We start from the raw sequence: 25,979 nt of genomic DNA, 5'->3' as shown, positions 1-25,979 counted from the left end.
CCTCCTGAAAGTCTAATGCTGTATCTGCTCAAGGAAGCTGGCCCCAGGAATCGAGCAGATAAAGATGCCTCCCTCCCAGCCAAAACAAAGCTATATCACAAACCACCCCTGTATCCACCTCACCTTCTCTCCGCATCCAAGCACACGCACTGTGTGTTCTGAACTATGACGTAATCGGATATCATAATATAAACAATAATATATAATAATACAATCACAATAACACACACGTACTGCATGTGTACAATGTGCCCTGCACTGTGCTGGCCAACATGGGGGTAGAGAAAAAAAGAGAGACAGTCTCTTGGTGGTGAGTAAATCAGACATAGCCATGCGAAGAGTGTTTGTTAACTGAAAAGGGGAGACTACAAAATACGTGTAACAGGACCTCACATTTGTAAATCATAATATATACCTGTAGTAAACACAGGAAAAACTATGGAAGACCATGCTCTCATTCATTAACAATGACTGGGAGCGGGGCAACCCCGTGGTAATCTTTATTTTGGATGCAATAAATGTTCTTATGGTAATTTCTTATATAAACATGCATTATTATGCAATGGGGAAATTTTCTAAAGTAAATTCTAAAAGAAAAAGATCAAGACAAAATTCCAACTCTTGGGAAGCTTCCACTCTGACTAAAGTAAAAGTTAACACACATGGATTGAAAGTGCACAAAACGGCCTAAAAAATCCCATGACCGGCTCCTTCCAAGAGAAGGACAGGATATCAAAAGATGCCAGCTGCCCACCTCTGGCAACAAATGCCAATAGAATCAGGAGAGATCTTCGGGCCATAAGTTATCAGGATGGTGTGCAGGCAGGGGGACCTGCTATGTCGCTGGAGGGAGAAGGGCAGGAATGGAGAGCATGACAAGGGGATGAGCCAGGCATGAAGGACTCCCTGGCTACTCTCAGGCCTAGTTAACCATTTCCAAGGCAGTAATGGAATAATTTGCCCTCCCTATAGGTAGAGCATTTTGAATGCACATAAGTCAAATATAATCTCAGCCAAGCCAAAAGGAATACTACAAATATAACACATTTTTAAAAAAAAACACTTATTTTGTGAACAAAATAAACTAACAAACAAAATAGAAACAGACTCGCAGAGAACAGACTGACAGCTGTCAGACACAGACCACAACAGTATGGTGATTACCAAAGGGAAATGGGAGAAAGGGAAGCAGAAGAGGGTATAGGAGGGATAAATGGTGATAGAAGGAGACTTGACTTGGGGTGCTAAACACACAATACAATATACAGACGACGTATTATAGAACTGTATGCCTTAAGCCTATATAATTTTATTAACCAATGTCACCCCAATAAATTCAATGAAAAGGTAAAAATAAAAAAACTTATTTTGAAATAATTTTAGGACAGAAGAAATGCAAAAATAATCTGGAGAGTTCCCCTACACCCTTTATCCCAAGCTTCCCCTAATATGAATATCTTACATAACCACGATATACTTACCAAAACGAAGAAATTAACATTGGTTTAATATGTTTTTTGTATTTCACCAGTTTTACCACTGCTATCCTTCTCTATCCCAGGGTACAATCTCAGATACCACCTTGTATTTAATATAACTGGTTCTTAAACAAGCAAACATTTTATGATTATTTATTCTCTCTTGGTAAGAAAATGTCCTGGCACTCAGAGCAAAGACTTTGTCCTTATCACCATCAAAGCAAGCAATCTTTGACACAAATTGACGACCTCCAAAAGGAAAAGAATTTGATCTCCAGTGAGATAAAAACCCAGACAATGACCGAGCCTCTTAACCCTCCATAAGCAACCACAACCCTGGGCCTCTCTCCACGGCAACTAACTGGTATTTAAAAGTAATTTATGTTAATTGCAATCGAGCACATATGAACATTACAAAGCAAGCTGGCTTCAAACAAAAAGGCTCCAGAGGAGCCTAACAAAAAATTAATTTTACAAAAGACCTATTTCTTATTCCAACTTGTTTTTAAATATATGTTCTGAGTCACACACCATTAACCATCTCAATTTATTAATAATCTCGGGGCAACCAACTATCTCAGATCATGCAAAAATGAAATCTTGCATAAAAAGGAAAATGAAATATCTACACACAAACATTAAGCAGGTAGTCAGCTGTGATGACCAGAGAGGATTATTATTACTTTTTAACCAGAATTTGTGGTAGGGCAAAAAAGAGGAAGGTTATATGAACCGGTAACTCAAACTTCATGAAAAATTTTTCCCTCCAAGCTTGAGATTGTTTTAGAATTGACCAGTTCAAACAAAGTTCTTTGGAATTTATCCTAACACCCTATGGAATTGTCCCCATGACAAAGGTTCGTGATGGGAGGGGAGAGGGTCCCCATATTCTCAAAGAACCTTCTTCTAGCTAAGGAAATGAAGGGGCATTTTGGCATTTTAAAGCAAGAACAAATATTTTAGCTATAAAATCCACTTTGTACACTGAATCAGCAAGACAGCTGTTTATATAGAAACCCTTTCCTCTCTCCCTCCAAGCCCCTCAGTGATTCATATCAGTAATAAAACACTGGCTGGAACAAAGAAAAACCGAATTTGAAAAAGAGAGAAAGGCACCAACAGTACACCCCACCATTTTAATCCAAACTTAGCCCGTTTCTCTGAATGAAGCTTCTCAACCTATCCCATTTGTAAAAGAAAAAAGAAAAAAGAAAAAAGAAACTCTCCCCAAATCAGCCCAACATTTTGTTGCAGAGTCAGAAATTAGGTCCTTATTTGCGTAAAAAGCATATTTAGTGTGACACAGTTCATCTTTCATATGCCCTAGGCTTTGAAATTTGCTTTCTTTTTAGCCGCAACCTGAATGACTCACCAGCACCCCAGTCTCCCTCCTCTCCCACTGTGAGCCCTCTTACTAAGCAAGCAGGGTGCAGGCCCACCAGGTTAATTCCCCTGAGTGACAGAGGCTTGAGGAGGGAAGGAGGGGCAGGAAGCCATGTAACCATCCATCATGGAAAACAAGCCCTCCCCCAACCCAGAAGGGTGTTTGCACTTCCCTCCACCTCAATTCTCTTCTCCTGTTCACTCTTCAAGGCCCAAATCACACATCACTTCCTCTGCGAAGCCAACACTGACTCGCCCTTGGTGGTCCCATAAGGCCTAGTGCATCCTTCACCTGTAGATTTAGCACCTCCACCCGCTGATTACCTGCCTTCCCAAACACACTGCACACCCAAGGGCAAAGAAAGTCCCTTCCTCATCTCTGTAACCTTAGCGCCATGCGTGCCCTGCACCCAAGCCCAGAGCAGGGAATCAACAAACGTTTGTCCAATGAATGAACACAACTCAACTACCCCCCAGAAACCACATCACTAAATGCTAATTACCACTAGCTGCATGAATAATGAATAAAGAAATGAACGAACAACTGTCTCCTTGTTAGCCAAGTTGCAGTCCTTCGGGAGCACAGAGGGGGGATCAACTGACTTGTGGCCGTGGTAGCAGGATGGTTCGAAGACAAGACAAGTGGTCTTGAAGGGGCGTGCGAGAGGCAGGGAAGGAGGAGGGCCACACTCACTCCAAAGCTGGTGGTGCCCTGAGATTTCACCAATCAGGCTCACTTCTTCACCTTCCCCACGCAGCAAGTCCCTGGAGCTCAGCAGGACATCCAAGTGGCCCGAGGACAAACTCATGTCCACCTTCCCGCACAAAGCCCACCCAACAAGGTCACACCGTGACTCACTCATCTGCCACAGCCCTCTGCACCCACCAGTAAAACTCGCAGCCAGATGCTCAAACAGCACCCAACTGGAGTGCTGTACGTGAGCAACCACCAGGCAAGGTGTAAGATAAAAGAGGCACCAGATTTCTTCCCACTCACTAGGACGGAAAGATCTCACAAATATATTCAGTTTGGTGCTCGTCGGAGCTGGATGCTCCCAGTTCTAGGGTTCATTCTACCTGAGGAAAATAGGCCAGGCTCAAAAAGCCTTCGTTAGGTCATCTCCACACCCCTGGGGAGAGGCAGAACCACAGGGACAGAAAACACTCAAGGGTGACACAAGAACATTTTTAAGTTTCCCCGAACAAACCTCAGCAAAAGTAAACACGCAATGCCCATCCATCTACGACATCTAACATCCTGTATTCCTTTAATATAATAATAATAGAGGCACTGATTAGATATTCAGAGGATGTGCTGTATATCCAGGAAAAATAATGATCAGACACTTGAGCCTTTTCTAATTCTACAAATAATCAAGTAATGGCAAGGTACAGCTGAGCACTGTCCCAGTTTCAGGAGGAGGCGGGGACGGAAGGAAGGGCTCCACCATCGGGCGCCCGTGGCCAGGCGCTCACAGCAGGCCTCCACCCCACCGCGCCTGGCCCCTCGGTCCAGGGCACAACCGCTCGGTGACAACCTCTCGGTGGGCCTCCACACCAAGCCTGAAGCAGCACATGTCGTGTGAGGTCCTTCCAGCAGCAGAGCCCTGGGTCCCTCGCCCCGCCCTGGCCGGTGGGCCTACGCTCTGATGCTCAGGAGTGGTTCTCAATGCCACTGACCAAGTACAGACTTTCTTTCTTTTTTTTTGTAACCTTGTGCAACATAAGCAGTAAATTGTTCAAATGTCCTCAGTTTTGCAATAGAAGCCCTCTACGGAGAAAACAAAAATCCTATGTTTTGGTTTGAAAGAGCAGTTCATTACTTAAAAGAATCTTATTCTGAAAACCCTGGTACCAGGAATAATTCTCTCTCCTTGACTCGGCTAGTTCCAGAAGTCAAGGTTTTTGTATAAAGGGTTTTCTCAAAGTGGGGCACACCTAAGAGCTGGAGGGTCCATTTCTCAGTGTGAAGGGGTACATTTGCATGTCCTTCAGCTCCCTGAAATCTAAAGCCCCAAAAGCAATTCACAGAAAAGCTGTAGGAACCCTTCCACCCTTCCTGGTCCCACACCAGCTCCTTCTCCCAACATTCTTTGTGGAATAACCCACTCACTCCCAAGGGAACCCTGGAACCGCCTCTCCAAGTGAGACCAGATCCACAGGCTCGGCATGCCTTGGGGACCTGTTCTCCAGACATGGAGAACCCCAGCAATGGGAGAACCCTAGGGATAAGAGACGCCCACCTCTGTTTCTAACAAGCACCCCCGGGGGCTCTTAGACCAATATTGTCTCAGCACTGATGTACCCTCTCTCCTTGTACCCCCCACCTCACCTGCTGGAGTCACCAGGTCTAAGGCATAGGGAGGGATTTCAACTCTCACCCCCATCCTTTCAATTTTTTTTTTAATCCTCATCTAAGGACATGCTTAGAGAGAGGGAGAAGGAGAGGGAGCGGGAGAGAGATAGAGGGAAACATCCATATGTTGCCTCCCTTACGTTCCACCTGCTCAGCCTCCTCTCCTATCCAAATCCTGACCTCACCCTAATCCCTTTCCCCGGGTTAAAGCCCCACAGCTCAGTCTGCCCTCTCCCACCTCTGCCTCGGTTTCAGCAGTTCCCACAGTCTCTCTGCCATCCTGCGCTTACACACCAGCCTCCCCCAACACCCCCTTGAGGATGGAGGCTGTTTTGCTTCTTATTTTCATCCTGTCTCCCCATGCCCAGCACAGGGCCTGGCCCATGGCAGGGGACCTGGATCAGGGAATTTACTCTGTGAGCCAACCCTCAGTTGCCTGGCCAGTTAGTGAGCACAGGGTGCTAACGAGGCCAGGTCATGAGTTCCATACTCCTCAGCTCCCTTTGCCCTTCACTCAGAAAAAGCATGTTCAACCGCCAGCCACCTGACTGCTGGTCACAAGAGGGGCGAGGCCAGACTGCGTAGGCAACTCAGCGCAGCCCAGTCCTGGCGCAGGCAAAACAGTTCCAGTTCGTGCCCTGCTGAGAACGGGTCAGGCGTGTCATCTCTGCACCTAAGAAAAAGCATCGGGTCGGTCCATCTTTCAACATCCCCTAGTGGTACCACGCAGCATGTTTAGCTGTTATTTCAATAAGCCTTATTAAGACCCAATTTTCTTGGGTCTTCTTTCAGATTCTGCAGCATTAAAAGCCTCGCTGCTTAATTACATTAGAGCACCTGTATATATTATGTGCAATAAATCAACTTTAATTTACCACCACACAAGGCTATTCATCTTCTCTGGGTTATTTATTGCTCAGTATTATTGGTGCTGAATTGTACACTCTCCGCTGTTAAGAAGGAACAGTTGGGGTAAGAAAAGCTGAAACGCTCCAGGATGCTGATCACACATGTACACAGCAAACAGGAAAGAAAAAGAAACATATAAGCGAATCTTGGCAATCTGCTCCTCACTATTTTCCTAAAACACTCCCCAAACATTTTGATGTTTGCTTCTGCACACAGGCACACACATACCAGTTACCCACTGAAACGACACAACCTGCAAAACAGGCCGGCGGCTCTCGTCAGCAAAGGGAGAGCCGAGTGCGGGACGCAGGCTGAGCCAGGAATGGGAGCTCTGGGGGCCAGAGCACATGAGGCTTCCCTCGCCCACTGCCACTGGTACCGGCCCAGTCCCAGGACTGCGTGGGCGGGACTGACCACAGGCAGAGATGGGCAGCTTGCAGCCATCCACACCCACCATGCCCACCCAGGGCCCGAATCAGGCCACTCGGAGTGGACGGAACGGTTTCTAGATAATCCGGGGTGGAGGGCATTGCGATGCCATTTAGGACCCTTATTCCTCAAGATTCTGATAAACGCTGCCACTGAGGAGCCACTAAGTTCTCTCTGGACCTCCTGCCTCAGCACCACCTGGGATGTTAAACACAGATTCCTGGGCTCCGTGACCGAGACCCCAATTCCAACACGTCCAGGGAAGGGCATGTGATTTTCCTGCACAGCGAAGTGTGAGAGCCACTGTCACAAAACCTCAGGAGCAAGGTTAACCATCCGTTCCAGCATAACATAACTGCTAATAATATAAATTCAGAGTGACTTCCTCACTCCTTGCCAGGCTCTAGGCTCAGTCCTTTCCGTCCATTCACTCCTCACAACCACCCCCAAGTAGGTACTGTAATTTTCATCTCATTTTATAGATGAGGAAACTGAGGCACAGACAGATTAAAACACCTTACCTCCGGGTCCCACCTTTACACCTGGCTGGGCAGCCTAGTCCCTGCGTCTGTGCTCTCAACCACTAGGCTACACTGCCTCTCCAAGCCCAGACTCCCCACCCCCGTTCCAACTGGACAAACAGGCACCTTTTGTTCTAAACAAAAGGGAGGCAAAAGTCACCGAGACATCACGGGCCCATAAAGCCATCTGGTTCCCCCAAGTTCAATAGCTCAGGCTACTGCTTGGCAACTTGCTGGCAACACCCAGCCTTGTCTCGGAGCTTCCCACCAATCAGTTAGCAAGCGTCTCTCTCTCTCACTCACTCACTCACTCGCTCACTTACCAAGAGCTAGAAAGCAGGATCTCAGGACACTGTGCCGACCAGATGCCTTCCTCCAGCACGGAAGCCAAACCACTGGAAACTAAACTCCCACCGGGAAGTACTTCCCAGCCCCCCTCCTTCTCACCAAGGGAGCTACGATGGATTTTATGGCACACAGATGACTTTTTTACAAGCACAGCAGCAACATCCAACTTCCATTTGATAATTTGCCTTAATCAGGGCCTCGAAAAGCACAGGCCAACCAATCTCACCAGACGGCCCTTCAAGGCTCTCTGGACGGCAGAGAAGGAATAAAAGGGAAGAGGGGATGGCATAGTCCTGGCGGGAAAACGTATTTTGGTTTTTTTTAACGGATTCATTTCACATACAAGTCCATTTGTGCATGCAGAGGAGCCCGTTCACGTGTGCAGAGGGGGTCAGGGCAGATCAAACGCGTGAGCTAGGAACCAAAGTCCTGAAGCCCAAAACACGGGACCCCCGAGGGCCCCTGAGCACGAAGTCACTGCAAAAAGAGGCTCCCCCCACGAAAAGCTCCACAGAGAGGCTGGCCCGGAAAACGTCCCTCTCCTTGCCCTCCACTGGACCACAGCGAGGGCAGTCAGGGGCCAAGGCCAGGCAGGTGACTTCTCTGGGTGCCTTCCTGCTCTTGATCCCACAAATATTTCATTGTCCAGGTTCCTACCTACGCAGACCAGAGCCTCAGAGCACACACAAGCCTCTACCCAGCTTTCTGTACACAAGCCCTGGGGGGCTCGACCAGTGAATCTCAACCAGGGGCCACTGTGCCATAAGGGACCCTATAGATGAGACCTTTGGGAACATCTGGAGACATTTTCAGCTGTCACAATTGGGGAGGGGTGTCCCTGGCATCTAGCGGTAGAGGCCAGGGATGCTGTTAAGTCTCTTACAATATACACAGCGCACCCTACCTTTCCACCCCTACCCCCCACTCCAGCAACAAAGAATTATCTGGCCCAAAAATGTCAACAGTGCCAAGATTGAAAAGCCTGGGCTAGAATGTTGAAAGTAATTAACATTCACACTCACACAATCTTCCCACGGCCTCGGCTCCTACCACCACCCTCTCCCACCACCCCACTAAATCAAGCAAGAGTGAGAAACCTAACCGAAGCGATCTATCATCTGGAAGTTAAGGTCTAGCCTCAGCTGAGAGCTGAGGGTCTGCGCCGAGCTGAGCCAACCTCCCTCGTCTCTGGCACAAGGTGCTCTCAGACCCGTGGCCAGAGAAAAGGACGACCCACGAGAAGCCAGGACTCTGTCTCCAAATGACCCAGAGGTTTACCCTCAGTTCAGCAGACCCCTGAGGGCGGAGAAGAAAGGAGTGGGGGATTGTGCTGGGCCGTCCTCCTTCCTAAAGGGACCCTATAGATGAGACAGATCCCCTTCTGGAAATAGCAGCAGGGTAGATGTGAGAGAGCCCGCCCAGGGCGGTGCCAGGAGCAGCCGGAAGAGCGAGGGGTGGATTTGGGGCTTCTTCTATCCCTCTGTGGTGGGGTGTTTGGGAAAAGAGAGGCAAGGTGAGGTGGTATGGTAGAGAGGGCTGGTTCTTAGAGACAGTATTGGGATGGAATCCTGGCTATGTGACCTGGCCAAGTTACATAACCTCTCTGAGCCTCATCTATAAAATGAAGATAGTAAAGCTTGCCTGGCAGCTTGCACAATGCCAGGCACCCAGTAGGTGCTTACTCAGTCCCGACTGCTCAGCCAGGCTGGGTCCAGCTGGGACAGAGAGGAGGTTGTACAGACCGGGGCCAGAGAAAAGGACGACCCACGAGAAGCCAGGACTCTTACGCCAAACCTTACACCCGTCTGTTACTTTGTTGATTTGGATCAAGGGGCCACGGTGTGCTACACAGCAAGGTGAGCACAGGACTCTGGTTCCATTCACAACCCGCTGAGACCGACATCCTGCCTCCCTGTAGGCAGGGCCTGAGGATGGAACCCACTGACTGTTTACAACTTACTAAAGGAGGGCTAGGCTCTCGCTGGTCTGCAATTGCGTAAGTGTAAACGAGGCTGGAAAAGGGCTTTCCAATGCCCCAGGCACCAGCAGAAAGGCCGAGAAGCACCAAAAGGAAGCCCCAGTGCCCACCTGTGTTTGGACGCCCAAAGCAAGGCAGAACATCACACGCGAACAACAAACCAACCCAGGGCAGAATAGAAGCATGCGGTCCACCGAGGTGGGAGAATCGACTCAAGCCCCTGGGGTGAGGAGCCACGTCAGGACTGCGATGTACACGTGACAGTCCTCCCTCCGAAAACTGTCCCTAACACACTCTCCTGTCCGCATCATACCTGCTCCCCAGGCCTGGCCTCCGACGATCTGTGGGAACCAACAAGTCACATGTTACCAAACTCAGATACAGTGAGGCCTCCAAACCCACCAGCCTCTAAGACACGGAGGGTGGTGCCCCCGGGGCTGGGTCTTCACTGAGGGGCGCAGTCCTGTGCTTCCTTTCCTCGGGCTGCACTAATTTCCCACACTAACATTGCAAGGAGGCATTCCTGGGCTCCTCGTGAGGCCCTTGGGAAGGGTCTCATTATGAAGGTTTAGCCAAAAAAAGAAAAGAGCTTTTGGAGATCACTTATTTACGGAGTACTATAGAGACCATGAATATGGAGCAAGTGGGGTTGCTTTTTTTTTTTTGCTTTCTTTTTCAATTCCCAATGCCAAGAGAAATGTTGCTTCAAAATCTCAGCAGTTTCTCCCCGGGCAGCCCCCCTCTGGGCCTCCACTTCGTTCCTGGGTCCGCTCGGTTCCCTGAGCGTTGCATTCTGACCTCAGGACCCTGCACTTCACATTAACCCACCCCACCCCAGCATTTTAATGAGAGGCTAGCGGTGTCTCCTCCCAATGCTGCCTGCACTCTGCTAGAACACACCTTTCCTAATTTCGTTCACTGGGGAAAAAAAAAAAAAAAAGGGCAGGTTTACTGGGAGGTCATTTTGCCTTAGGAAAGGAACAAATTAAGTTGAGGCCTACACTGTTGGCTGGGGAATACACTCTCCAGCAGACAAGCGACCTTGGGAAAGGTCACTGGCAACCCCTTGTTTATGGAGCCCGGATACCAGTGGCGTGGTCACCTCTGAGAGGCACAACGAGCAACTGTGGCATGCCAAACTCTTTTATTGGGTACCTCTTAAACACTCCAGAAATCCACAGAATAGCGGAAAACAAAAGTGCTCTCAGCAGGAGGGGGAAGCCGGGCCTCGATTATGAGCAATTAGTGAATCAATGATTCTCAGAGACACTGATTTAGGCCAGCAGTTCTTATTAGCGACCCCTGAGAAAAAGGCCAGGGCACGGAGCTCCAAAGGGAGGGGGGCGGGCAGGGGGGGGGATCGCCAGTAACCACCTTCAGGGTTTTCCTCCCTCCAACTATTAAAAACTATGTTCAATCTAAAAAAAAAATTTAAAAATCTATGTGTAAGTTGTTTCCTTATGCAAAAAATAAATAAATAAATAAAGTAAATAAACTACAGCCAGCAGTTGTTGGCCCACGTGAAAGTACTCTCTCAAAACGCAGGAAATGGGACAAAGAGCTGGTATCAGTCAAAAAAAAAAAAAGAAAAAAGAAAAGGGAGAAGGGAGAAGGGAGGGAAGAAGGAGGGAAAGGTAGGTGGCTAATGTGAATAGCATGACCCTTTTCTTGCCCTCATCAAAGGCAGGAAGAGAAAACTGATTTCGTCCCCCAACTCCCCTGCATGCACGCAGGATGAAGAGGTATTGATTCGTGTGACAAAAAGTCTCCTGCAGTATTTTTTTTTTTTCTTCTTAATAAAACCCCTCATCCATCCAAACACCTGTTCAGGAAATCAGAGCGACATGACACAAAGTGCGACGAGCCTCGCTAACTGATGGGCAATGAGCAAAGAAAACATTTCTAAAAATATAATGATGCTTGCTGGGAAAACAGGGCTCCTTTTACCCAGAAATTCTCGGGAATACCTCTTTGGGGAGACGTCCCTGTAACCGGTTTTCAGCGTTCGGTTCCATGCCACAGAAATCAAAACAACTACGAAGAGCACAGGCTTCCCAGGCACAACTGTGGGGGCCCAGACCGCCCACAAGCGACTCTGTTTGAAGGCTGCTAACAGCACACAGCTATGCATACTCTCCCCACTCCCCTCGGTCCTGAAGAGTGTCACATCCACCCCTCCAGCTTTTTCTTTTTTCTCTGATTTTCAAGTACCAGGAGCAGCCCTGAGAGAATGTGGGTCAACATGAAAATGTCGAGGTGCAAACTGGCCCCCGAACAGGGCCCTGTCTGTGTCCACTGCAAACTTCTGTGTTTGTGCATTTGTTTAGCTTCCTTTGGTTCGGGCCCAGTTGCTAATCTATTTACTCTAAGCAGTTGGAAGAAGACAGCAAAAGAAAACAAAAACAAAGGCTTTCTTCCTAGGAGGGGAGAAACCCGGTGCCCTTGAACTCAGACAACTCTCCCTCCCTCCGTACGCCTCCCTGGAAAGTTTGGTGCTCCCTAACCTTGAAAACAGAGTGTGTTCAAGGCCCTCCGGCAACCCCCTGTGCTTGGCTCCGACAACCGGGAGGAATCTTTATCTGAAAAGGCGAGTCCCGGCTGAGGGATGGGAACCATTTTTTTAAACGTCGGAAAGAAACTTCTGAGACACGGCAGCTCATCTATGCACAGAAACCTCCCTTCCTCCTCCGAGGCTTCTAGGAAAAAGGGAGCGGGGTTAAGGCAAAAGCAAAACCCAAGAAATGTCACTGCTCAGCTCAGTAGCTTCGATAAATTGTTACCAACTCGCCCCCAGAGGCAAAAAGGCCGTTTTAAGTCCAGCTGACTGAGGGCACAGGAGAAAGCCATCTTACCCTCTCTCCTCCCATTTGCCCACAGGTGCCACTTGGGTCCAGCCTCTCCCCAGTGGGGGAAGGAGATGGCATCGTTAAGCCCACTTCTCATGTGTATGGTGACAAAAAAAAAAAAAAAAAAAGCCTACAGTAGGATAAACAGGAATCCCAAACTTAAAATCTTTCTTCTTCTCAATAACTGTCTTGTACAATATTTTAACTAAATGCTTTCTTTAAAAACTGGGGGTCAGAGTATTTAATCTGTTACTATAGATTAAATACCATCTCTTCCTACCCTCCCACCAGTTGCTTTTTCAAAAAACAGTTTCCAGATTTCAAAGGCAGCTGTGGCTGCACAGCTACAGACAACAAACTTGTTAGGAGAGAAACACACACACACACACACACACACACACACACACACACACACATGCCCCTGACATCCATACACAGGTTTCCTTTTCGTTTGGAGAGACACGAGTGTGAGTTCTGGGCCGGCGGCTGAACCACAAAGGTTGGGGATGCGGGTGGAGGACACCAGCACAGACGGAGCCTTAAGGACAGCTGATCGGAAGGCCACCTTGGCACCTCTGAGGCCAGGCGTCACCTGGACAACCACGCAGGGTGGGGACCACGGGGGGCTGACAGGGCACTTTCATTAAAGAAGAGGAAAAAAAAAAAATCCAACAAGGATGGAAAGAAACCAATACTCGAACCTTGCCCAACTCTGCAGGCCCTTTTTTAGAATTAAAAAGGGAAGATAAATCTTGGCCCGTGCTGATCCAGAGCAATGAGCAACGGGCTCCCCTGTGGAGAGCCCCCCACACACTTTAATCTCCTGAAGCTGGCTATTTTTGTTGGCACCACGTCCCTTTAAGATTGTTTACAAATACAGAGCAATCGGTATTCCCTAACTCGGGGGCATCCCGGAGAGAAACCCACCAACCTGCCCCCTCCACCAAGCCTGGGGCCCGAGTGGCCCCCGGACTCTGGGAAAGCACCCCCAAGCCCATGCTTCCTGGGTCGCCACGTGTGTCCTCCACCCTTGGAACATCCTTCCCCAATTCTGCTGACTCTGGAGCCAAATCCCTTCCCATGCTTTTTGGGGGCCTGGATGGAGTTGTGTTGTTGTTGTTGTTACTGTGTGTTGCCGTTTCAGGATTTTCTGTTTGTTTGGGTTTTTTGGGGGATCTGGAAGAGCCCGTTTCTTCCCTCTTTCTCTCTTCCTCCCTTTCTTCTGATGTAAATATACTTTCACATGCTCTTCAAGTGGCTTATGGCTTGGCATCCATCTCAAACACGTCTGTAATGGATCAGGAGCCAAAATCTGCTTCTGATTATCACGGACAAATCAAGCCCCCTGAAGTTGGGGGGGGCAGGGGCTGAGAGGAAAAGATACGGAATCTTGAAAGGGCTGGGGACTTCTGGGTTCTGCCAGGAGGAAGCACTTGGGCCCCAGGGGCTGCCATTACTCGCTGACCCCCCTTGGCCTTTGCTTATAAACCTCCCAGCCGCTCACTCTGGAGGGTTTGTGGGTGGAGATTCCACACCTAATGGAACCTGCTTTCTAGACACCCCCGCCAGCTTGAAAGGGAAAAGGAGAGCGGGGGTGGGGAGGGGCACCCGAACTCCCCCTCCCCGCAAAAAGGGCCAGCCCCCACACGGAGCACACAGCTGCAGGAAGATGAAAAACATTTTATTGTTTGAAGAGTAACAGAGGGCTGCTGGACATGGGCAATTTAAAATTAAATACAACTCCCGTCACAGCCGTTTGCAGTTAAAGGTGAACACGTTGTTTTCAAAGCAAACGCCTCTCGGCCAGAGGGCTGCCTGCCTCCGAGGGGCCCAGATGCCTCCTCAGTTATTAAACCTTTAATAGCGGCCACCCAACCGCCCAGCCGGCAAGCCTCTTCCACAGACAAATTTTCCCCGAAAGAAGAGCGTCTCGCCCTCTCCCTGCCCCCACAGAGCATAAAGGAGAAGCTTTTGAGGAGGTGAGTAATACCTTGTCGCGGAGGTGAAAGACTCAATTAGAAAACCTTCAGGATTCTCTAGGAACATCTGCCTAGAGTGACAGCGACGGATGCAAAACCAGAAGATGAGCTAAAATATTTCCCTTCTATACAACCCCTACCCTCCTCCCATCTACAACACACAGGAGGGGAGGGGGGAAGCAGGGAAATGGGGGGGACACTGTCATCAAAAATCAATTCTGAGATCTGGAACACTCGTCCGACAGCAAGCAACACCCTCCACTCCAGAAAGCCAAGGCCACGCAGGCGCTTCCTGGGCACCTGAGCAAGAAGTAGGGCCCAGGGGGCCGACTCGTCTTAGCGGCAGATGTCTCACCCGGCCGGCCGGCAGGGGCAGGGATTCTTCAGGCCCCGTCCCTTGTCTCCGTGCAGAACGAAACTGCCTCCAGGCAGCCCCTCGGAGGAGCAGCAAGGCTAACAAACAGAAACGTCCAGACTCCTCATACTCATATCCGGCAGTCCTTGGAAAACAGGGACTGGCTGTCCGGGCTGCTTCCCTCACAAAGTCCTTTCTGGGCGTTTCTAAGAGCTCCCTCTGACTTCGAGACCGCCACACGCCTCCCACCCCGTGTTTGAAAGCAGCCCCGGTCACCCCACGCAAAGACACAAAACCCCAAGGTCACAAAGCAAGGGACGCCAACATGGTCTGATACCGAGCCCTGGAGTGGCAGCTTGTAGTCTCCCTGCTTTGATCTCAAAGGAAATACTAGTGAAGGCAGGGGAGTGAGAGCAGGGAGAAACGCAGTGTTGACGCTCTCAGCCAGCTGCTTCCACCTAGCTCCGCGGACATCCGAGCTGAAGACGTGTCTCCAGGCCGTTTGATCTCAACCGGGCCGCTCAGCTCCGGTTCTGGGCCCCCTTGTGCTCTCGGCCCTCGTGTGCTCTCGGCCCTGGTTCCCCTCGGAGTCACCCACGGAGCAGGTGTGTCGCTGGGCAGCGCTGGCAGTTGTCAGTCAGCCTGAAGCTTCACTCCAGAAGGTCCTCTCTACACAAAAGGCCTCACTGAGGCAGAACGGGCTCCCCTTTGAGTTGCTCACCTCTCGCATGTAAGGACAGCTTAGCGGCCTCCGCCCAGCACGGCTGCGCTGAAATGCAGTCTGTGGGGAAACACGGCTTTTCAAAGCACTCTCTGGAAGGCGAGATCCCTGGTTGGGTTCTGCTCGAAGGAAGCGCTAAATGGAGCGGGCTGGACCGGAATCAGCCTCCGAGAACCCAGCCGTAGAGTGAGAGCAGCTCTACCAAATTGCCGGGAGAGGCAACGGGAGGAACATCAGGATTGCAAAGACAGAGCAACCCACTCCGTGTCCTTCGCAGCCTCTGGAGTTGGGGAGTATTATCATCGACCCAGCAGACAAAAGGGAGAGAGGCCCAGGTGGGCTTGGAAGTGGCGGGGTGGCACTGCATTCCTTATCCAGTGTTCTCCACGTGAGACCTGCTCTTTCATGGACAACTGTGGCCTTCGGCCCTCTGGATGGACAGGACAGGTACCCGCTGGACCACAAAGGAATAAACCTGGTCACATGTTCCTGTGAGATGAGCACACACAGACGAGCTAACATCAAGCCCCAGGGAGCCTTCACACACCTCCTAGGATATTGCCAAGACCACTTCGAGGGAGAGGGGAAGTGGGGGGGATATTACACCGTAGTCTCCTGCCCCTGACTCACCAGCCCCCACATGGTAACAAGACCATGTGGGCACCTCCCCATGGGCCCCTGGCCTGAGCAGAACTCACCCAAGGGCCTCTGGCTTAAAGAACGCTCCTCCCCAATAGCCATCTAACCAAGACACCCCACCCTAAAACTCACGAATGGCTCCCCGTTGCCTAACGCTCTAGTTCCCAAAGGAGGGTTTGGGGGGAAAAGACTAGACATTTCATTTGTGTTTAGCTTTTCTTTGTTTTCCATCTTCTTTTACTTTTAATTATTTGTCTATTACTTATAAGGTATATAATGTTTTAGCACAGTAGTATATGTGTGTCATTTATAAATAAAGTCTATAAGTGCACACTCAAAAAAAAGTTTACCCCCAGAGGTACATCCAAAAGTGTGCAGGTTTCCAGCCAAAGGGTTAACTTCAACCCCCTTCGCCAGGCTCACACCAAGGTGGAAGCTGGGGGCTCCGTCCACAGAGGACAAGCCAAACTTGCCTGGCCCTTTAATACCTGCCACTCAGCTGACCAAATCACCCCGCCGCTGCTCCAACCCACACGCACACCTCAAACCCACCCACTGGGCTCCACCGCCAAGAACCCAGCCAGGCCACCATCTCCTCTCACACGGATCACTCACCAATCCCCCCACATCTGCCTGGGGCTCTGCAAGTCATCTTCCACAGACTGTCAGTGATCTCTCTTCAAAACTCAAAACGGATCATTTCCCATCCCTTCTTAAATCCTCTTAGGGCAAGATCAGCACAGGGCCCAGCCTCACCTGTCCCCACCTCCCGCCTGCACACAGAATGCAGCCTGATCCTCCACCCCCAGTTCACACCTGTATTCACCCTTCAAGCTCAGCCTCAACACACTTCCCCCGGAAGCCTTACTAGAAGCCTACAGGAGACCCTGAAACAGCCAACGCAGATTTACACCATTTATGGTAACTATTCTCCAATAACGGATCCTCCACCACGCTGTTTGCTGAATATGTCCCCTGCCCGATGCAAACCCAGGAACTGTGTCATCCTCATCACAGCGGATCTCAATCCCAGCTTGGGGCCTGGCTGAGGATCGAAGGGTCCAGAAATCTCTGTACGGTGAGTCTCTCTCTATGGGAAGCGCTGCCCAATCAGAGTCCATCTGTGCAGCTCAAATGTGTTCTTGATGTGGCCCTGTCTTCGCCACGCCTTGGCTATGGTCTCGGGAAACTTCTTCAGTCAGGCCGCTATGTGGCTGGGAACAGGAAGAGCAGCTCCCACAGGTAAATCGCTAGACACCCCGAGGCACTGCGCTAAGCACTTATGAACACTGTCACACGTGATGCTTGCCACGCCCCCGTAAGGGAAAGACTGTATTATATTATCCCACTTGACAGATGGGAACAGCAAGGACTAGCAAAGTCAGGTCATGTAGTAATTATTAGGCCAGAAATAAAACGCTAGGACTGCCTGCTTTCTAAGCCTATTCTCTTAAACGCGAAGCACCTCTGCTTCCCAGCACTCACCCCCTCGTTCTTCCTCAGTCCGCAGAAGAGGAAACCGAGGCATGAAGCTGTGAGGCAACCAGCCTGGGTTCACATTCAGTTTATCAGCACCGAGCTAAGAACCAGAAGCCGGGTCTCTCCCACCATGCCTGGAACACACATCCATGGTCAGCCACCCTCCCTCCTGCCAGCCACCCTGTCAGAAAGAAAACCAACCCAAACCCAGAGGCCAAAGGAAGACCCTTCACGTGATCCAACCTGAGGAGAGCAGGCCACCTCCCCCCCAGGGCTCCCGCCTCCTGACTGTGCCGCAGAGTCCACTGGCTCTCTCCGTCCTGACCCTGTCCGCCACCCTCCCCCAAAGGACCGAGTCAGGCTTGGAAGCAAGGACCCCGAGGCTCAGTACAAAATGAGGCGTCTCCCTGTGACCGGCCCTCACAGGGGACTCCCCTCGGAGAAACTGAAATGTCACCCAATTCAGAAGCCAAGGAAATGAGTCCTGCCTCTTTTAGGAAGCTGAAGAAAGAAACGAGCTTCAGGTACGGCGAGGGAAACTGAGGCACAGAGCAGCAGAAGCAAGCTGGTCAGGGCCCCATGCTGCTGAGAGGGAGCGGGAAATAGAGGGAGAATTTCCAGACGCCCCTGCTCTCTCCTGTTCCTGTCTGAAGAGCTAGAAGCTGCTGCATTTCTTGAGGGGTCAGGCCCTCATCTTTCTCTCTATATACTTATTCCTTTGGCTTTTACATCAGAAACTTTCTCTCTCTCTCTCTCTCTCTCTCTCTCTCTCTCTCTCTCGCACACACACTCACACACACACACACAGGCGAAAAGGAGCCACATTCGTCACAACAGCTGAAGCTCCCTCATGGAGCCACGGAGGTCGAAACCGGCTCCTAATTAATATTAACCCTCCAAATCAGAGTCATGCTCAGAGAACCCGGAGGAAGAGACACAGGACGGGAGGGGAGTCGCCAATTTTCTTTTTACTTCATCTGGAAAATTAAGAGCACCGCTGATTTGAACAAGAAATCATCAAGGAAAGCAATCACAACTCCACATAGCCCGCAACTCGGGAGACTTGGCTGTGCAGCCTGCCACGTTCGCGCGCTGAAATTAAAATGACTGTGGCAAGAATAGCAATGATGGCACGGGTCGGTCCCTCCGCCTGCATCCCGAGAAAACGTAAAAACCCTACAGAAGGTTCTGAGGGGATGAGGCAAGAGGGCCTCCTTGTTTGTCTAAATAAACCAGCAGAAAACTGGCCAAGACTCCACCTCCATCCTTCAGATGAGGGTGTCCCCAGACCCTTTACCTCGAAAGATCATGGGGGGTTGGGGGGAGCAGTGGGCGTGGAACGCTGAAGGGGGTGGGGGTGCCTGGAGACCCTCACTCCAAACACAACACTTATTTGCTGTTTCTGCATTAATTACAATAAACTGCTTCATAGCCTAGCGATCACTTAATGGAGCAGCAAATATGGCTTTTTCCCTATAATTAGTCAATGTAATCTACTATTTCCCTCCTCCGGACCACCCCTTTCCATCCTCTGCACACTAACATTCACACACGGCCCATCCCTTCCCAGGATCCACCTATAATCATAACCTTGTTCCGGGCTCCCAGTATGGCCTGGTGAACTCCACCCAGCCGACAGGAAGTAGAGGGGACTAATTTGGAAATGAACCAGGAGACGTGGACAACTGTGGGTGTGCGAAGGCATCTGGGGCTTTCCCAGGCCTGACGGTAGATCTGAGGGTCAGGCACCGACCAGCCCCACGGCTGGACTGTGGGCATTTCCTGGAGCTCTGCCCAACTTATTCCACTCACACGACGGGGCTCACGGGCTTGTAGTTCACAACCTAAAGTCCCGTGTCCCCAAGTGAAAGGTTCTATGAAAAGGCAACGCTTATCCCCCATCCCAACGTTCTCCCACCCTCCCAAATATCCCCACTCCTGGTCGGGAATCTTTCATTTCCTTGGAGTTATTCCTCCTTCTAAGCATCTCCCAAACCTCTTCAACCATCCAGCCCTACACTTCCAGTCCCACCAAGTGTCAAAGGCACAAACCCCCCTCCAAAGACGGCGGACACCGTCTAAGGTATTTCTCTACCGTGGGAAATTCGGGTTTTGTGAAATGAAGCCCCTGAAACAGCCCTCATGCACGCAGATTAAGGACAGCCACACCCTCTTCTCCTGGTCTGCTTTTCTCTCCTCCATCTAAGGACTTACTAGCTAACGCCAGGCCTCCTCATCTCCAGCCAGAGCAGAACACTCTATCTTTCTCATTTTCAAGATGCAAAAACAAAACCAAACAAGAAAACCTCTCTGGTTATGGGGGAAGGAATTAGCATGTTCTAAGTGTCAACGGCACCTTATTTATAGTGTCTCATTTCAAACCCTCAACTCTGTTATCTCCATTGCTTCAGGAGTAGACTCACGGCTCAGAAAGGTTAAAGCAGCTTCCTAAAGTCACCGAGGAAGCACCAAAATTCAAAGTAGGTCCCTTGGAGCCCAGAGGCTGGGCTCCTACCAAACCACATGCTTCATTCCTTGCAGCACACACACATATCTCAATGCAAATTACACAGCAATCCCACCTGTTGTCTATATTCACACGTCCATACATCCATGTGTGTATACATACTCCTTTGCATCTCTCAATACATAAGACAAATGTAAGTAAGGAAGTAGATTCCAGCACTTACAGTTCTCCAACCACAGAGAAAGGCAGACGATCGGCACTTGGCCAAACTTGCCATTGGACATCACTCTTCCTAACAACACTATAACTCACATCCACAGCGCCTCATGTGTGCCAGACACCCTTCCAAGCACTTTATATGTCAATTTCATGTAACCATCACGACAAACCCATGAAGGAGACTACTATGTCCATTTTGCAGATGACCAGACTAAGGCAAAGAATATTTAGATAACTTGCTCAAGGCCACACACCTGGCAAGGGGCAGGGCAAGGACTCCCACTCAGGTTGCCTGGTCCCAGAGCCGGTGCTCCAGTGCGAAACGGTGCCACCTCAATAGAAAGGAAGAAAAATGATGAAGTCGGTGATTGGATGCAAGCAGGAGGATGGGGTGGGATCAGGCCTACATCTGGAGCTTTTCTTTTCCCGTATTTTCAGGCCCCAACCGGAATGACAGCAGCTCATGCACAAGATGGTTTTGTGAATCTCTATCACCAACAATTGTTCACTTCAAGCTCTCCTGTCAATATCTGAGCCGACAGTCCCCAAGGCCGGAAGAGCTGGTCTCTAGGCAGCTTTTAAAGGCCCTGCACAGAGAGAGATGTCTGAGGATTCGCGAGTTCAAACCCACAAAGCACTTCCCCGACATGTGGGTGCCCTGGATGCCCTGAAAAGCGGTCATTTCCCATTAACACAATCAGTCCTCCTCCTGGGACGCCCGGGGGGGGTCTGATCGTCCTCTCTCCATCACCTCCTTACGGCCTGGAAAAGGGCAACTGTCTCCACAGCACCTTCTCCTCTAAGCCGCTGGGGCCGCGCTGAAGAGGGGCAGCTGGGAGAGCTCGCCCTGCGGCTGCGCAGGCTCTGAGCAAACAGGATGATGTGGTGATAACATGCTAACGTGGCAGCGTGCCAAACACAAGCCACCCAGGCAGGACTTGTGCTCAAAAGAACTTTAATTGAATTCTTTCAGCAAGTGCAGCAGAAAAATTCATAATGAGGTCCTCCTCCCGGCCCCCCACCCTCGACTATGTCAAGCAGTCCTACAGTTGTGTGGATCCAGCGAAAAAAACACTCTTAACGAGGACATGGAACGTATGTGGACGTTAACCTGAACATCCTGTACTGCGGGGGGAAAACAATGATCAAGCCCGTGGATTTTTATTTTCCAAGCAATGTGAGAAAGGCACTCTGCCACAGTCAGCTTTACTACCCCTATTAGTATAGGAAAACAAGTTCTGAACCTGGCTCCCCGGTGAAAAACGCAAAATGTGTATAATTAAAACTATACTTGTGAAATTCACACACACTTTAATTTCCTAAGGGCCCCCTAATCAAGTCAGAAGTTCTTACTAAAACCAATTATCTGCTTGGAAAACAGGAGAGGAAACATATACACGTAGCAGGCTCGTGGAGAGCCACCGCCCCATGTTTTCCTAGGTTCAAGCATCCTCGTCCGATCCTGTTTTCCCAGGTGGAACAGGCGGTGAACCTACTGGTTGGCTTTTAAGTGTGATGTGCGTCAGCTTAAACATTTTTGTTTTTGTTTGTTTGCCTTTAGCTACAAAAGTGACAGACTTGAGAGCTCTCCCAGAGGGAACTGAGTTGAAAAGGATTTTTTACCAAAAAGATATGCATCAATAAATGCACACTGTCTTTCTAGCCACCCACCCCCAGTCCTAACTTTTTTTCTTAAGGTCTCACAGCAGTTTTACACACTTGCCCGTTACTGTTTAGAATGCTCACTCCAAAGCCATGACAAGGAATAACGCGGAAGACAGCAGCCTCATGGCTAGAACAGGCGGAGCCAAGGTATTCCCCAGGGCCTCTCCAGCGAAGCGGCAATGCCCAGGTTTCTCACCTCCCTGCCAGGTTATCTACCTGAAAAGTTGCAGCTTTTCCGGAGTAACTGAAAATTCTTGCACAAGAGCAACATGAAAACAGGGAATAGTCTCCAAGGCACTAAAATATTTAAGAAGCCGTTGTTGCAATGTTTCATTTATACCACCAATATGAAATGATATCCGGCTATGGCCTTAAAAAAGAAAAAAAACACTGTACACCCACAGGTTTTCTCTTCCTACCTCCCAGGAATCCGTGTCAGAGATGAGGCTATTGACTTTTCGCACCCTTGGCTTTGGTGTTCCAACAGCGCCCAGCTCTGTGAGCTCAGCTTCCCAGGCCACCCACCCCAGCTCCAGCAAAGTACCTGGAAGGTAAAACAAAATGCCTCTCCATTTAAAACGTCACTTTTCAGTAGGTGGGAACAGACGGAGACTATTGTAGCAAGCTGAGCAGGGTTCGGTGTGAAAACTGTCATCGGGAGACTTAGGAACAAAGGACGAGCACGCAAAAACACGCAGGAACCCATGCATGCAAAAACACGCGGCCGCCCGTGCATCCATGCAAATGGAAGCAAACGGGGCTGCGAGCAAGGCAGGAGAACTTCTACTTCCGGGGCTCCTTGTCCCCCGCCCCACCAGAGCCGTCACCTCGCTAATGTCACTCAGCGTCACCACTGGCTACAGTAGGTCTTTCCGCACTCCGTTCCTGCAGGCAGCCAGAAGACGGAGAAGAAAAAACTTTGATAGGGCCTCTCTTCTCACTCGTTCCCCTCCTCCAGTTTCTTCTCTTTGGTGCTTTATTCAAAATCCACTACACAAACACACACACCATGCTCTGAAAGTCATTTACAACATGCCAGCTTAAAAAATAAAAATAAATAAAAAAATAAAGGAGCTAGTGATTGCAGCGGCCCGTCTATTTGCAATTGCCCAAAGAGAATAATTCATTTCGGTGGAGGATACGGCTGAAGCGCTGAATACATTCCAACACTGTTTTCTGCCCTTCAAAACAATAAAAATGTAAAAGCCCAGACGCAAGAAGGCCCGAGGTGGCAGGAATGAGACTCTCTTGACCCCTGAGGAATTTATTCTCCTGGATCTTCTAAAGCACTCTCTCCCCAGAATGCATCATCAAGACCATTTTATTAGATTTTTCTAAACCCTTGAAATTGTCACATAATTGAAACAGAAACAGCAATTTAGAGCTCTGAATGGATTTCTTCAAAAGAAGACGCTCCCTTGCCCGCTCTCAACCCTAACCTAAATTTAAGGCCCTCACACACAAAACCCTATTTATCTTTTAAATCCTCCCCTACCATAAAAGTTACACATTCCCCTAATGCCTTAGATTTCAGGACATTGGGGAGAAACTCATCCCAGACAACAGGCTAAAAAAAGAATCCATTAGCATTAACTTGCCTGTCACAGCCAGTGACAAATAAATGAATGTGATGCTTTCAGATCCCTCATTGGTGGACCTGCCCCCAGGCAGATAAAGACCAAGACTGGGAGAGAGAAGGCTCAGGGGGAGACCTCTCACACAGCGGTGTCTTAGCTGTCCCCGAGCTGCGCCCCAGGACTTCGCTCTCGGAGGCAGCAAAAACACAGCATCAGATATGGAAAAGGAAATGAATTCCCAGTGCCCACTGAGCATCCCCAAGATAAAGGATGCAAGCCATCTCCCCTTTGAGAGCCAGGAGCAGGCCAACCCACCCACACATGCTGTTCTATCACCATCCCTAGAAAGCAGCAACAGTACCACTCAACCCAGAGGCTACTGGGTAAGGGCCTCCTGTGATCCGGGCAGTGCCATCTGGACCTACTATGTGCAGATATCACCCGAGGCCCTGCATGTAATCTCCTATAATATAGGTACTGTTTAAAAGCCCCATTTTATAGGTGAAGAAATGCAGGCAAAAAAATAATTACGTGATTTGTCCAAAATTCCATAGCTAGTGTAAGGACATTTAACTACGCTAATCAGGTTTTTATAAAACAGGCAGCAGAAACTAACCTGAAGCTTCCCGGCCAGATGATAACAAATTTTATTCCTTGGCCTGAGCACTTTACAGCAGTCAGGCAGACTCCAAGAACCTAAAGTCCACTCAGTCGTGTTAGATGTAGCCCCCAACCCTCTAGCAGAGGGGCTTAGAGGTTAAGGGAGCCAGGACACAGAATTCAGATGGCCCCAGCACCAACCCTGATCCTTACTAGTTCTACGGCCCCAGGAAAGCTGCTGATCCTCACTAGGCCTCAGTCTATCCATCTGTCAAGTGGAGATAATATCAACAAAGGACTGCGGTAAGGGTGAAATGAAAGGAGATTAAGTATACAGAGGCCTAGTACGGTGCCTCAAACACACTGACTCACAATAAGCAACAGCCATTATTTTGAGTTAGAATTTTTCTTTTGGGTTAGTCAAGGTCGCAAAGCTAAAATAGAGAAGGATGGCATCCAGGAACGCAACCTGGAAAATAACTTTCCAGCTTGAGCCTGATGCTATCTACCCTTGAGGGAGAGGGAGAGTGGGGACACCTTGTTGTATTTGGAATGCCTGTTCCGGATGAACCAACCACTCTAGGCTACCATGTACCACGGGGTGCTCAGTCCGCAGACTCACACCTCTCACTCCACACAGAAAGCAGAGGGTGCAATTCCAAAGCCTCCTGCTCCCCACAGGCAGCCACTCAACCCAAGGTAACGCCAAGCAGACACCACGTATGAAGTCCCAGGTCAGGCTGCTCCGAGCCACAGGGCACATGCATTCATGTCATGTAGACAACCTGTGATTTCCATACCAAGAAGTGACATCTCACTGCCTACGTACGGGAAGGTCACGAGCACCGCTTGGACAAGGACAGAGGACTGAACTTTAGAATTTTGTCTGCATCACGGCATCTTGTTAAGGAGGTGGAGAGGAAGATGGAAACATGAGAATGACAGAGCTTTTCTGTAGCTGCCACACACCCCAAAGAGCAGGGGTGGTACCTGCCAAGAACATCACTCCCAAAGCAGGGTCAACAGCCAGAGCGAATGCACTATGAATTTCGCTGAAGGCACGAGCCCAGGACGAGCAGCTCTCGGCAAAGCTGCATCGGCCACAGTCCTATGTGTGACCCCAGCTTCCAGATTGGCCCCAAAGAGCTCCTAACACGTTACGGAGCACCCCGGTGATCCCGCACACACGCAATGGGCTCCCGGCACGTACCAAGTAAAGCACAAACTCGTTTGCTTTGCCCGGCATTCAAGGCCTTCCACAGCCTGGCCCCAACCTCCTCCTCTCCATACCTCACCCCAGAGCATTCTGCAGCACACACCCTCTGCGACAGACAGCCGCACGCCCAGACCTCTCCTAGCCCCTGGTAGGAAAACTGCATTCCTGCCATTCTTCCTTCCTACCTGTTCTTCAGGATCTGGGGCAAAGAGCGCCTCTTCCAAGAAGCTGTTTGCACTCTTTCTTCCTCTACATGCTGTTCCTACCTTTCTTACTGTGCTCCCGCGTCCTATCCTGCAACACAGGCCCCTCCTCCCAGCAGGGAGGTAAGACCCCTGAAGACAAGAACGGTGTTTCCTGAGTCAACTCTGCATTCATTCTATCTAAATGGAGACCCAAGGTGTGCAAAAGAGCAGTATTAAAAGCTAAGGGTTTTTTACTAGTAAAATATGCTTGTACCTTTAGAGTTTATGGTCCAGCGGAGGCAATAAGGCATGAACCCAAATAACCATAAAACGCAGAATGAAGCGCCTACCACAGTCCCTGGTGCGGAGCAGAAACGTGGTAAATAATAACGGAATACTCAAATGGCAAAGGGCGGACCGCAAACATCTGGACCGGCCCACCCCTTCCATCGCTCCCGCCCCGCGTAGGTTTTTACACCCAACTGGCAGGTCATGTGCTTGTCCATTTACTCGCTGCTAACTCGACCCACTAGGAGTGACAGCCCACGAGGGCAGGGACTTTGTCTTACTCTCCACACTGCCCCCAGAACCGCGCGCAGGGCCTGACACACAGTAAGAGTTCAGTAACG

At 49.8% G+C, this 25,979-nt stretch overlaps 1 protein-coding gene across 5 annotated transcripts in view; it reads right to left on the bottom strand.

The window, feature by feature from the left end:
* The window catches only part of MSI2 (musashi RNA binding protein 2), a 367,561-nt gene that overhangs the window by 329,727 nt on the left and 11,855 nt on the right, over nucleotides 1-25,979 (bottom strand). The gene's annotated exons all lie outside the window — the stretch shown is intronic.

This window comes from Eptesicus fuscus, chromosome 20 (assembly GCF_027574615.1).
Source record: "Eptesicus fuscus isolate TK198812 chromosome 20, DD_ASM_mEF_20220401, whole genome shotgun sequence".
Classification (NCBI taxonomy): domain Eukaryota; kingdom Metazoa; phylum Chordata; class Mammalia; order Chiroptera; family Vespertilionidae; genus Eptesicus; species Eptesicus fuscus.
Note: the sequence above shows the minus strand (reverse complement) of the source record. Positions and strands in the feature narration are given on the sequence as shown.